Raw genomic sequence first — 12032 nt, forward strand, 5'->3', positions numbered from 1 at the left:
ATGAATTGGACATGAACATAGAAGAACACACACACAATAGAAAGTGCTTTTTGGAGGTGTGCTCTATTGATAACTCTCAACTTGTGATTCCAGTTTGGGGTTGACTGGATGTTCATGAATTATAGCGTTTTATAGGCCCCAGAATATCTTTTCATGGTTTGACTGTCATTGTCATGTTTCTGCAACAAACAGAGACACTTGTATAATTTGTGTCACTCCCCAAATTTGGAGTAGATGTTGCCTTTGTTTTTTCTAAGTTTGATGCCGATCAGTCCAACAGTGTCTGAGATTAGCTGTGCACAAACACACACAGGCGAAAATGTAGTCTTCACCTCCTGGCCTGTCGGCTAGGCGAATAAAAAAAATGCCAAACACATCTACACAGCTAATTACCAGATATAACCTTTTGGTGTTTGTGGTGCCAGTCGTGACAGAATATCTCAGGACAATGCAGCAAAGCTTGGACGTACAGTAGTAACTGAACACGTGCACCAAGTTTGCTTACATTAGCTTAAGCCATAAGTGTAAAATTTTACTTAACATACAGGTTTAAAGAAATATTAAAAAGTCCTCAGAATGTTTTTTTTCCCGGCTTGGTCCAGATATGCTCAAAAGTGGTAGTAGCAAAAAACAGATGACAAAATTAGAAAAACTAGTAGATGGAAATGGGTGTGGCCTATTCAGATAGATGTGGAACAAATCTAGGAATCCACATTCTAAGACCTACGGAAGTTTTAGGCCAAAATGTATAGCGCCAACATGAAGCCAATTGATATGGATTTTGTAACCTGAGTAGTGGCAGAGACTTTGGACCTATCTGCTAAGTTTGCTAATTTTGGTCTTGCGGTTCCTGAGATCCAGATACTTTTAGGGATGGACAAATCCTTACAAAAACAATAAGGTTCCAGGACCTTTGGTTCTTAGAACCCTAAAAAAATAACAAGTTGTACAACCAATCAAACAACAGACAATCTGGGGCAGAGATGGCCTGGAGCTGAGAATGTGCATCCTACATTGGCTGGAGAGATAACGTAAAGCCCTGGTGCTAATTGTGCTCCAGTCCTGGGATCCTTCATGCACTGGGGGAGTGGCTGATCGCATCCTTGGCACATTTATCCACCAACTAGCGCAGGTCAACCATGAAGGTGCCCATTACTCTTCTTGGCCATGAGGGGCAAAAAAAGGATTAAAGTGGCTGAGCCAGGAAGTTACTGTGATTCTGGCCTTGGCTTCAACCGCTCTCTGGTGCCGCCTGCACCACCTGTGTGGATGGAGCCAGGTTGTACTCTACTGCGAGATGTTTTTCTGCCTTTTCTTTTAGGCCTGCGTCGGCCGCTGGCCATGGCCATGACGGGGGAGAGAACAGCGAAGGGAGGTTTACCAAACCGTGAGCACAGGGCATTTCTCTCCTCCTTTTGACGAGACTGCAGGGTCTGAATCTCCACCATGTGTTTCTCTCGGAGGCTTCTGACTTCCCTTTGGAAGGCCTCATCCTCGGGACCCAAGTTGTCGCCGTCTTCGTCACTGCTGCTGATGTAACAGGGACATGGGTTGTTTGGATCCGAGGGTGATGACGAGGGACCATTCTGCACACTGGAGCTCTGGGAGGGACTAGAGACCGCTGCTGTGGCCTGAGTCTCCATTACTGAAAAATGGCCCACTTTGAATTTGGGCTTGGTGCTGGTGTTAGCACTCATGGACACCTGAAAGCGTCCATTGGTGGTAGGCTGATTGAGACGAGTAGCGGAAACCCCCTGGACTCTTTTGGACAGAGGGGTTGACCAATGGAGGAGGTTCTCTGGACTGGAGAGAGATGACGATGAAGAGGAGGATGTGACAGATAAAAAGGATACTGCATTTGATGGGTGTGGGATGCTGCTGCTGGCGCCATCAGGAGCAACATTGACTTGGAAGCGTCCCAGCCTGCTGAAGCCTGTTTCAGGAGGAGGAACTTGATTGCATCCCTGAACATTTTCTGGGTTCAGAGCACTACTCAAATGGGCAGCTAAATTACCCAGTGGCTGTTGGACCTGAGCTGGTCCAGGGTATGGAGGTATAAGCTGTGAGGGAGAAACCTGATTGAAACCAGCTGAAGTCACTGTTGCTGCGAAATGGCCCACTTTTAGGTTGGGCTCAGTGCTGCCGCTAGCACTCATGGATACCTGGAAGCGCCCAGTGATGGTAGGCTGAGAGGGAGGTGTAGTGGAAATGGGGGGGACTGCGTCTATAGTGTCGCCTCCCTGGACTTCTTTGAACAGAGGGGTTGACGGATGGAGGGTGGTCTCTGGACTAGAGAGAGGAGACCGCAAAGATAAGGTTGAAGATGTCCTGCATGGGTCTGGGATGCTGCTGCTGGCATCATCAGTAGCAACAGAGACGTCCTGTCCTGCAGCTGAGGTTGGGACCGGCACTGCGGGCTGGGGCACATAGGTCTGTGTTATGGGTTGGACCAGTTGAGGAGTGTTATAGATGGGTGTCTGAATGCCCAGCTGGGATGTGGGTTGAGGAGCCATCTGCTGAGTAGGTGGTTGGCTCAGCTGAAGTGGGACATAGGATGCAGGCTGCTGCCCAATCTGTGAGGCTGGTGGAGGAGCTTCTGTGCTGGGTGGTGGGCCTGGCTGTTGTATTGGTGGCAACTGACCCTGCTGTTCTTTGATTCTCCTGTTCTGCCTCTGTGCTCTGATGAGGGCCACCCTGTCCGTTATGGGCGTGGCTATAGTTTTATGGTCACCTTCACACACATAGCCACCCTCCACCATTTCCTGTGCCACGTCCTCCGGCAAGTGCTTGCTTAAGGTTGAAGATGTCCTGCATGGGTCTGGGATGGGATCCCAGACCCATGCAGACTCCTGCAGCAAGCTGAAGCCTGCTGCAGGAGGATGAACTACATTGCATCCCTGAACGGTTTCTGGGTTCAGAGCTCTCAAATATGCATCCAAATTACTCAGTGGTTGCTGGGACTTAGCTGGTCCAGGGAATGGAGGTATAAGCTCTGAGGGAGGAGTACTAACGTGATTAAAACCAGCCGATGTCAACTTTACTGAGAAACGTCCCACTTTGAAGTTGGGCTCGATGATGCCTTTAGCAATCATGGACACCTGGAGGCTCCCAGTGGTGGTAGGCTCAGTGGGAGGAATGGTGGAATCAGGGCAGACTCCATCTATAGTGTCACCTCCCCACACTCCATTGGACAGAGAGGCAGACTGATGGAGGGTGTTTTCCAGACTAGAGAGAGAGGTTGAAGATGTGACAGATGATGAGACTACGTTGCATGGGTCTGGGGTGCTGCTTCTGGGACCATTGGTAACAGGAGGAGGAACTTGATTGCATCCCTGAACATTTTCTGGGTTCAGAGCACTACTCAACTCAGCATCCAAATTACCCAGTGGTTGCTGGGACTGAGCTGGTCCAGGGAATGAAGGTATTAGCTCTAAGGGAATACTAACCTGACTGACAACAGCCGAAGTCAACGTTACTGAGAAACGGCCCACATGGAAGTTGGGCTCAGTGCTGCCGTTAGCACTCGTGGACACCTGGAAGCCTCCGGTGGTGGTAGGCTGAGCGGGAGGAGTGGAGACGGGGCGGACTCTGTCTATAGTCTCGCTTCCCTGGACTCCTTTGGACAAAGAGGTTGACAAATGGAGGGTGTCCTCTGGACTGGAGAGAGAGGACGACGAAGAGTAGGTTGAAAATGTGCTGGATGGGTCTGGGACACTGCTGCTGGCATCATCACTAGAAACAGAGACTTGGAAGCGTCCCAGCCTGCTGAAGCCTGTTGCAGGAGGAGGAACTTGATTGCCTACCTGTACAGTTTCTGGGCTCAAGCCTCTCCTTAATTGGGCATTCAAATTACCCAGCAGTTGCTGAGACTGAGCTGGTGGAGGAGTACTAACATTATCAAAACAATTATGTAAAAGCTGTGCTCTGGGCTTGGTTGGAAGAGTCTGAGCAATGCCCTGCCCTGGTGTAGATGAGGGGCCAAGTGTACTCTGTACTCCTGGGGTGAGGAGATTGGTTGGAGGTATCAGGCCTGCTTCAGGTGGAGGGGAAGTAGTTAAGCAACTTTCCACGGAGGGTGGCACTAATACAGACGTTCCTGCTGTCTGATCAATACTCACAGGGGTCTGTAGTTGCTGAGCTCCAGGCTGTGTCTGTGTTAGAGGAGCGGAGCTCTGAAGAGAAGCGCTGCCCTCTGGCGGATGTGTGGGGGTGGCACTTTGTGCTTTAAAAAGGGATTGGAGCTTCTTATCCAGAGCATGAATGGGATCCTTACTCTGGGGCTCAACCTCCTCTGGCTCCACTGGTTGGGCCTGGGACAGGGGCTGGACCTGGTTCTGGCTGGTAGACAGTGGTGGTTGGGCAGGCTGAGCAGCGGGGATGGAAGTTGGAACAGGCTGACAATAAGAGGTGGTGTATTGGGCCACAGCACAGGTGGCAGGCTGTTGCTCTGAAGCAGACACAGTCCCAGGGGTACTGGCTGTAGCAGTAGCTACAGAGGAAATGGGGACAGCAGCACTGCTCAGCAGAGGCCCAGACACAGGAGGCATAGAGGCCTGCTGGGGGATTTGGGACCAAGCTGAGGGGGCGATGGTGGAAGAGGGGGGAGGGATGGTGGCAGATGGTTCTGGCTGGGAGGGGACCGTTTGGTGACAAGGCTGCGACTGTGGGCTCAGATCATCAGTGGCGGGTGTGGAGGCTGGGGACAATGTAGGGATAACCCTGCCAGCTGATGGGGAGAGAGAGAAGCTTGGCGTGGAGGTGACAGACCCAACGGGCAGGGTGAAGGTAGTGATGGTGGGAGAAGCGACCTGCGGAGAAGCCATGGCATGGCTAGAATTTGGGTCGAGTTCAGCCTGAGAGGACAGAACACTCAGCTCTGGCTCAGTGGGAGGTGGGGTTACAGTGGCGTATTTTTCTCCATGTGTCTGTCTCATCTCACTGAAGACTTGCTGCACAGTGCTAGATGGAGCAGACAGGGAGAGACCCACCCTCACTGGGCAAGCTGTAGGGGGACCCATTCGGAGATATGAGTCTGGAACAGGGCTGACTATGAACCGGCGCCCAGCTGAGTGAAACACCTGGGCTGGAATGCTGGTAGCAATGCCTGTAGGAGTTAGCTCTGGTTGCTGCTGATCACTCATCTGAGTGAAGCCTTCTTTCATGCTCTCTCTTATCTCATCAGCCATTTCTATGACCTTGCGGACCTCCTCAATGAAGTAATTCCGCTCACTCTCCAGGAGGAAATCATTCTCAACCATGACCTGTGCAATTTCCACTGGATTATCACCATCAAGATCAAATTTGAAGGTCACCATCTTCATGTTGTGCGTTTCCAACTGGCACTCTGCGACTCTGTCTCCTTTAGAAATATTGAGAACATTGAGCTTAGCCTTGGCAGTCTTGTCATGGCGAGAGCGGCTGCGCACGGACTGCCGTTGATGGCCCTCATGGCGGCGTCCTGATGCAGAATTCCCCTCATAGCCATCGCTGAGACCTGAGGCTGCATCTGACAGGCAACTTCCCAAGGTTGTATCTGACATGCAACTTTCCCCAGGCGGTGGCATTAACACAGACGTTCCTGCTGGTTGCTCCACTGGAGCCTGTAGATGCTGAGCTCCAGTTTGTGTTAGAGGAGCAGCACTCTGCAGAGAACTGCTGCCCTCAGTCGGAAGCCCTGGCCTGGCACCACTGTAGGGAGGATGTGGGGCGGTCAAGGGTGCAGTGGGGCCAATGGTACTCTGTTCTCCTGAGCCGAGATTGGTTGGAGGTACTATGGCTGCTCCAGGTGGAGAGGAACAAGTCCCAGCAGAGGGAGAGAGAGTGCCAGCATTTTGAGAGGGTTCTGCTGAGGAAGTGGTGGTGGCAGAACTCTGGTCCTTAAAAAGCGAAAGGAGCTTCTTATCCAGAATGTGAATGTTATCTATACCAGGGTCCTTGTACTCAGCCTCCTCTGGCTCTACTGGCTGGGCCTGGTTCTGGCTGGTAGACGGTGGTGGTTGGGCAGGAACAAGCTGAGCAGCAGGGATGGAGTTGTGAACAGGCTGACACTGGGAGGTGGTGAGCTGTGCAACAGCACTGGTGACAGGCTGCTGCTCTGAAGCAGAGACAGTCCCAGCGGTACTACTGGCTATAGCAGGGGCTACATGAGAAATGGTGACTGCAGCACCACTCAGAGGCCCAGACACAGGAGGGATAGAGGCGTGTGAATGCTGGAGGATCTGGGACACAGCTATAGGAGAGATGGAAGTGGGAGGGATGGTGGCAGATGGTGCCGGCTGGGAGTTGACCGTCTGGTGACAACATTGCGATGGTGAGCTGTGATCACTGGCGCCAAGCATGGATGCTGAGGACAGCTGTTGCTGTATCTGCTCTGTTTGAGTATGAGTGTAAGATGCCTGGGAATTAAGCTGCTGATTGGGCAGAGAGACGTATGACATCACGGTCTGAGCAGGCTGGGGCTCTGGGAGAATATAGGAAATCGGGGGTCTGTCTGTCATTTGACTGGCTCCACTGACATGCTGTGACTGTTCATCCAACTTAGACTCCTCCGACTCTGGCTGGATGGGGTCCACGCTTTGGCCCTGTCCTGCAGCTGAGGTTGGGACCGGCACTGTGGGCTGGGGCACGTAGGTCTGTGTTGCGGGTTGGACTAGTTGAGGAGTGTTATAGATGGGTGTCTGAATGCCCAGCTGGGATGTGGGTTGAGGAGCCATCTGCTGAGTAGGTGGTTGGCTCAGCTGAAGTGGGACATAGGATGCAGGCTGCTGCCCAATCTGTGAGGCTGGTAGAGGAGCTTCTGTGCTGGGTGGTGGGCCTGGCTGTTGTAATGGTGGCAACTGACCCTGCTGTTCTTTGATTCTCCTGTTCTGCCTCTGTGCTCTCTTCCAACAGATGAGGGCCACCCTGTCCTTTATGGCCTTGGCTATGGTCTTATGGTCACCTTCACACACATAGCCACCCTCCACCATTTCCTGTGCCACGTCCTCCGGCAAGTGCTTGCTTAGGTCAAAGGAGAATTCGATAGCCTCACTGACATTGTAATTACCCTTCAGCTTCTCAGAATCCTGAATCCTCAGCCGCAGCATGATGGCCTCCATCTCTCCATCATCCTCCTCTGCCAGCTCCACGCGCAACCCCGTCTCCTCTTGGAAGAAGGCATGGTTCAGGAGGTCCTTGATTGAGTACCTTTCATTTTTGTTCTGGCAAATGCATCCCTCAATGATCTCCTTCAACTCAGGAAAGGCCACCTTGTCAAAGCTGCATGGCTTCACCCCACTGGTGACTTTGCGGTAGATCTGTGCAGCATTCTGACACTCTTGGTAAGGGAACTCGGAGGTGGCCATCTCCAGCAAGCACATTCCAAAGGCATACACATCCACCGACTCGTCATACTTCTCTTCATACATTTCAGGTGCCATGAACTCAGGGGTTCCTATGACACTCTTGGCGAACGATGCCCGCTTGAGTGTGGCCAGTCCGAGGTCTCCTATCTTGACAGACCCTGAGGGACCTGTAATGAAGATGTTGTCACACTTGAGATCCCTGTGGATGATAGGAGGAACCCGAGTGTGCAGGAAGTGTAGCCCCTTGAGGATCTGTAAACACCATTTCCGTAGTGGTTTAATCTTCATCACCTTGAACCGCTTCAGATATGTTTTGAGTGTGCCAGAAGTCATGAGTTCAGTGACCAACACAATGCACTTCTTGCCTTTAGTGGGGTCCTCCCAAGAGTCACAGAAACGGACAATGTTTGGATGATGCAGTCCCTTCAACATTTCTGCCTCCTCTTTGAACCGCTGTCTGTCTGACTTGGACAGCTTATGATCGTGCAGCTCGCACCACGCAACCTCAATGTTCTCCTGAGAGTCCACTCCCTTATAGACAGTCTTGAAGGAACCACGACCAATGTCTATGTCAAACTTCAGGAAGCGCCCATCTGGCGATGTTCCCACCGCTTTGGTCTTGGCCTCCTCGATGTCTTCCTTAACTTTTCTCTCGTGTTCTTTGGTCTCTGCCTCTGCCTGTGCCTTGGCAGAATCCTTCTCTTCGTCCTCTCCCTCTCTCTGTACTTTCACCTCATCTGTGCTCTCTTCTTGTCTGGACTGACCCAGCGCTTCTGCAGCTAGACTGGGTGCCGAGCCTTCCTCCACATCTCTGTCACAGGTGTCTTGCGCTACAATAGCCTGTTGTTCATTGGTGGCCGTGTCCACTATAACCACTTCTTGTCTGTTTCCTTGATCACTGATTCCCCTGGCAGAGTCCTCTGTCAGGGGCACGCTGGGTTCAATCTGAGATATGCGAGCTGTGGCAGCAGCCTGTACCGTTCCGGGAGCATCTTCGTGGAAAGGAGGACGTTGGGGAGCGAGGACAGGTATGTTGCTGGGTAAAGGAAGGTCCAAAGCCGTAGCAGTGGAGTCGCTGATGACGTTGCGGCGTAAGAAGCGGTGTTCTGGGTTAGACCGGTTCCTAGGTCGTCTCTCTCTAGGTTGTCCACGCTCCATGGTGTGGTGGCTACTCTCTTGACTCTCAATTTCTTGACTCTTACGTCTAACTTGCTCTTTTCTCTCTCTCTCGTCTGTCTCACTCATCTGTCTCTTATCTCTTTCAGTCGGTCTGTCTCTTATCTCCCTGTCTCTGTCAGTCTATATATCTGCCTCTGTCTATCTCTATCCCTAAGACACAATAAAATAAACCCTATATAATGGGCTGGCTGAGATCTAGTTGACACTAACCGTTGCCTAACAACACCGATTTGTGCAGGCCTGTCCACGGCTTACAAGCCAGCACAGTGGGAAAGAAATAACCTTCCCTTCAGTCAGTTTGTGATTTAAGTGTAATGGCTCGTCAGCCATAGCAATGTCTTCAAGTTTTTGAATTCAGTTGAACACAACCTCCAACTATAAATGCGCGAAATCTCTGTGTATGTTTGTGTCTGTAGTTACCGAGGGAGTGCGGTGATCGGAGTTATTCGGATCTAATCGATATGCCCATATATGGGTACAAGGGGGCACAACAGCTACAACGTAGTGGGGCATGCATTTCCAACTTGCATCGCAAGTCAAAAACTTTAAAGGCACCATTTTACATAATGATTGTATGTCAAAAGATGAAGATACAATGTGAGAAAGGAAGCAAGAAATGAAAAACGGGTACGTTGGACAGTGTAACGCATTATAGCACTCATCTGTAAATGAGACTCGATCGGAGATCGCCCCCTACCTATTGGACTCTTTTAAATGCAATGAATGGGCTAGAACAACGGCGAGAACTGGCGCAAACAAACCTATGAAGGACCGTTCTAAAGATGTGTACAGTCACATCTACATCACCTGCTGAAAATGACAAATCTTCAAGCTAGCAATGATATGAATGTGTCAGCAAGTGACACTGGTGTGCGACCAAGTATACATTAGGCCTTATTTTGGCATATGACTGTCACCTGACAAAAACAAACAATAGACCTACTTTGTCACATGACTTTATTTTTATTTATTTTTGTGACACGAAAACTGCTCAAAGGATTAAGTGATCAAAGTATTCCCTTAATTTATTTGAGCAATGTATGATGCATGTGCATTGTGCAATATGACTCCATATTCGGGCAAGGTTTCAGCCAGATCCGATCCCCATCGACTTCCATTATAAAATCAATCAATATTTAAATATTTCAAAGAATATACACACTTTTGGCCCACTGGCACAAGAAAGTTGGTGATGGTCGGTCCAGCGATTTGCAAGGATTAGCCCTGGACAGACAGACAGGGACGAAATAATAATCTCCCCATTACCTTTGTCATGGCGGAGATAATTAGCCATGAGGGACAGCTAGGTAACACATGGGGATTTAGCTATGGCTTCAATGCTACACTTTTGTAAGCCAACTTTTCCAGAGCATGTACCCACACTACTTGAAGGCCTACATAAAAAGTTACTTGAAAGAAAGTTGGAGTGCATGTGTGGTAAAGACAGAGATAAAAAAAAAAAAAAGATTTGAGTGATTGTGTTTAGAACTGATGCCACTTATTGGTTCATGAGGAGAACCAATGAATGAGATCCACCAACTACTGATCAAATCCCCTTAACCCTTTCAGACCGAGAACGTATCTGTGTCATTTTAAGATTTCTTTGGATATTCAAAAATAGCGGATCTGCTATTTTTTTTGAAAAATCGTGAAAATTTTAGCAAATCTTTGAATTTTTTTTTTTTTTTTTTAAGCAAACATTTGTAACTCAAATCTTTGCTTCTGGGGGGATTCTACAAATGTCTTCTCAGTCCTAGTTTAAACAATATATATATATATGTTGCTATAATAAGTGGTTCTTTTTCATGTCAAGGACCCCCAAAATAATATGAATTTTGGCCGCGGACCCCCATCTCAAAATATTTTTTTACAGGGACCCCCCAGAAGTTGTAACAGAGTTAAAAATGTTTGCTACGGTAAAAAAGATATTCAAAGATTTGCACACATTTTCACGATTTATAAAAAATAAATAAATAGCAGATCTACAAGCTCATAGTAGATCTGCTATTTTTGAATAGCCAAAGAAATCTTAAAATGACACAGATGCGTTCTCGGCCTGAAAGGGTTAAAGAATTGTAAAGAGAGGGGGAAACTTTAGACTTAGACGTTTCAGAAAGTTAGATAAAAGTAGTTTAGAAGCATATATTCTCACCGTTTTGAACATACATCCTCCTCATCCTTTCACTCCCTCAATCAACAAACAGCCCTCATTCTAAGCAGCTTTTCTTAGTAAAGCATTTCATGTTATTGCGAGTAATGACAGATTGGATATCACAGAATCATCAACCACTGACCTTTTCATTACATGGTTTGAAAACAGCAGCGTTCCTGTATAGGAGTTAAGAACAAGCTAAGAGGGAATGATTTATGGAAATGAGTCCCCTATCTGGGAAAATCCAAGTCCCAAAGTTGCCGTTACATAAGGCGGTGATACACAAGAGAAATGTTTGTGTAAGTTTGAGGGGGAAGGGGGATTTCCAATAAAATGTAAATCTGTAAGCACAAAATGTTTGAACCAATTTGTTGTCCATTGCAGGGACCTGCAGATAGACTCTAGGTGGTGCTAGAGCACCGGCCCTTTGCCCTCTTGACCAGAAGTGCCCTTTTGAAAAAAAAAAAAGTTTTTTTCAACAGGGAGTCCGGGACCCCTAGGGGGTCCTCAGAGTTACTACAGGGGGTCCGCCAAATCTTTATGTGATATGATTTTTCTTTTTTACCATAATCACTCGAAACCTAGCATCCCTTTTCTGAGGAGAACTTTAGCCAAAAATAGCAGATCTACAAGCCCACAACGCCTCGCGCTGCGAGGCGTTGTGGGCTTGTAGATCGGCTATTTTTGGCAAAGAGGTATAGGTGTAGAGGGAAAAAAAGAGCAGACCAAGTAAACAAAAAAAAAAGTATAATTTACTTGAGCACCTGCCCCTCAAAATGTCTGTGCACGCCACTGGTCCATTGTAAGGAGTACACATCGGCATTGTCTTCAAAACTCCATTATCACAGTTCTACTGTTGAAATGGATGTTTAGCCCAGTGTGATACGATGTGCTTAACTTTAGGCTTCTTTGACTGAAACACATCATGTAGGCAACTGTGTATAGATTGACCTAGTATTTATGTTTTGCTTAGACGCAGTATCATTTATTCCACAGTTGATCTACCAAAGTAGTAATCCACAAGAGAGAAAAACAAGTTTGGCTAAACTCACACATGGCTCTCAAATCACTAGAAGTATTTCGGAAATGTAAACCCCCATTATCGTGTCCGCATACAGCAACACACAACACCGCATCAACCTCCCAAAACAGTAACAAACTTAATTAAACACTAGTACATGTACAGTATCAATACATTTCTAAAAAGGCGCAGTAGCAAATGATAAGCTCCATCTAAACATAACATTCGTTTTATGCATGCTCAATCTACATTGGCAAACCAATCAGTAGCACAATCATATAAATCAATGACAAGGTTGTCTCTCTCTCCTTAGCATCTTTACAGGAACGAAACAGTG

The sequence above is a fragment of the Gymnoscopelus microlampas genome (assembly GCF_963454915.1).
Source record: "Gymnoscopelus microlampas genome assembly, chromosome: 2".
Classification (NCBI taxonomy): Eukaryota; Metazoa; Chordata; class Actinopteri; order Myctophiformes; family Myctophidae; genus Gymnoscopelus; species Gymnoscopelus microlampas.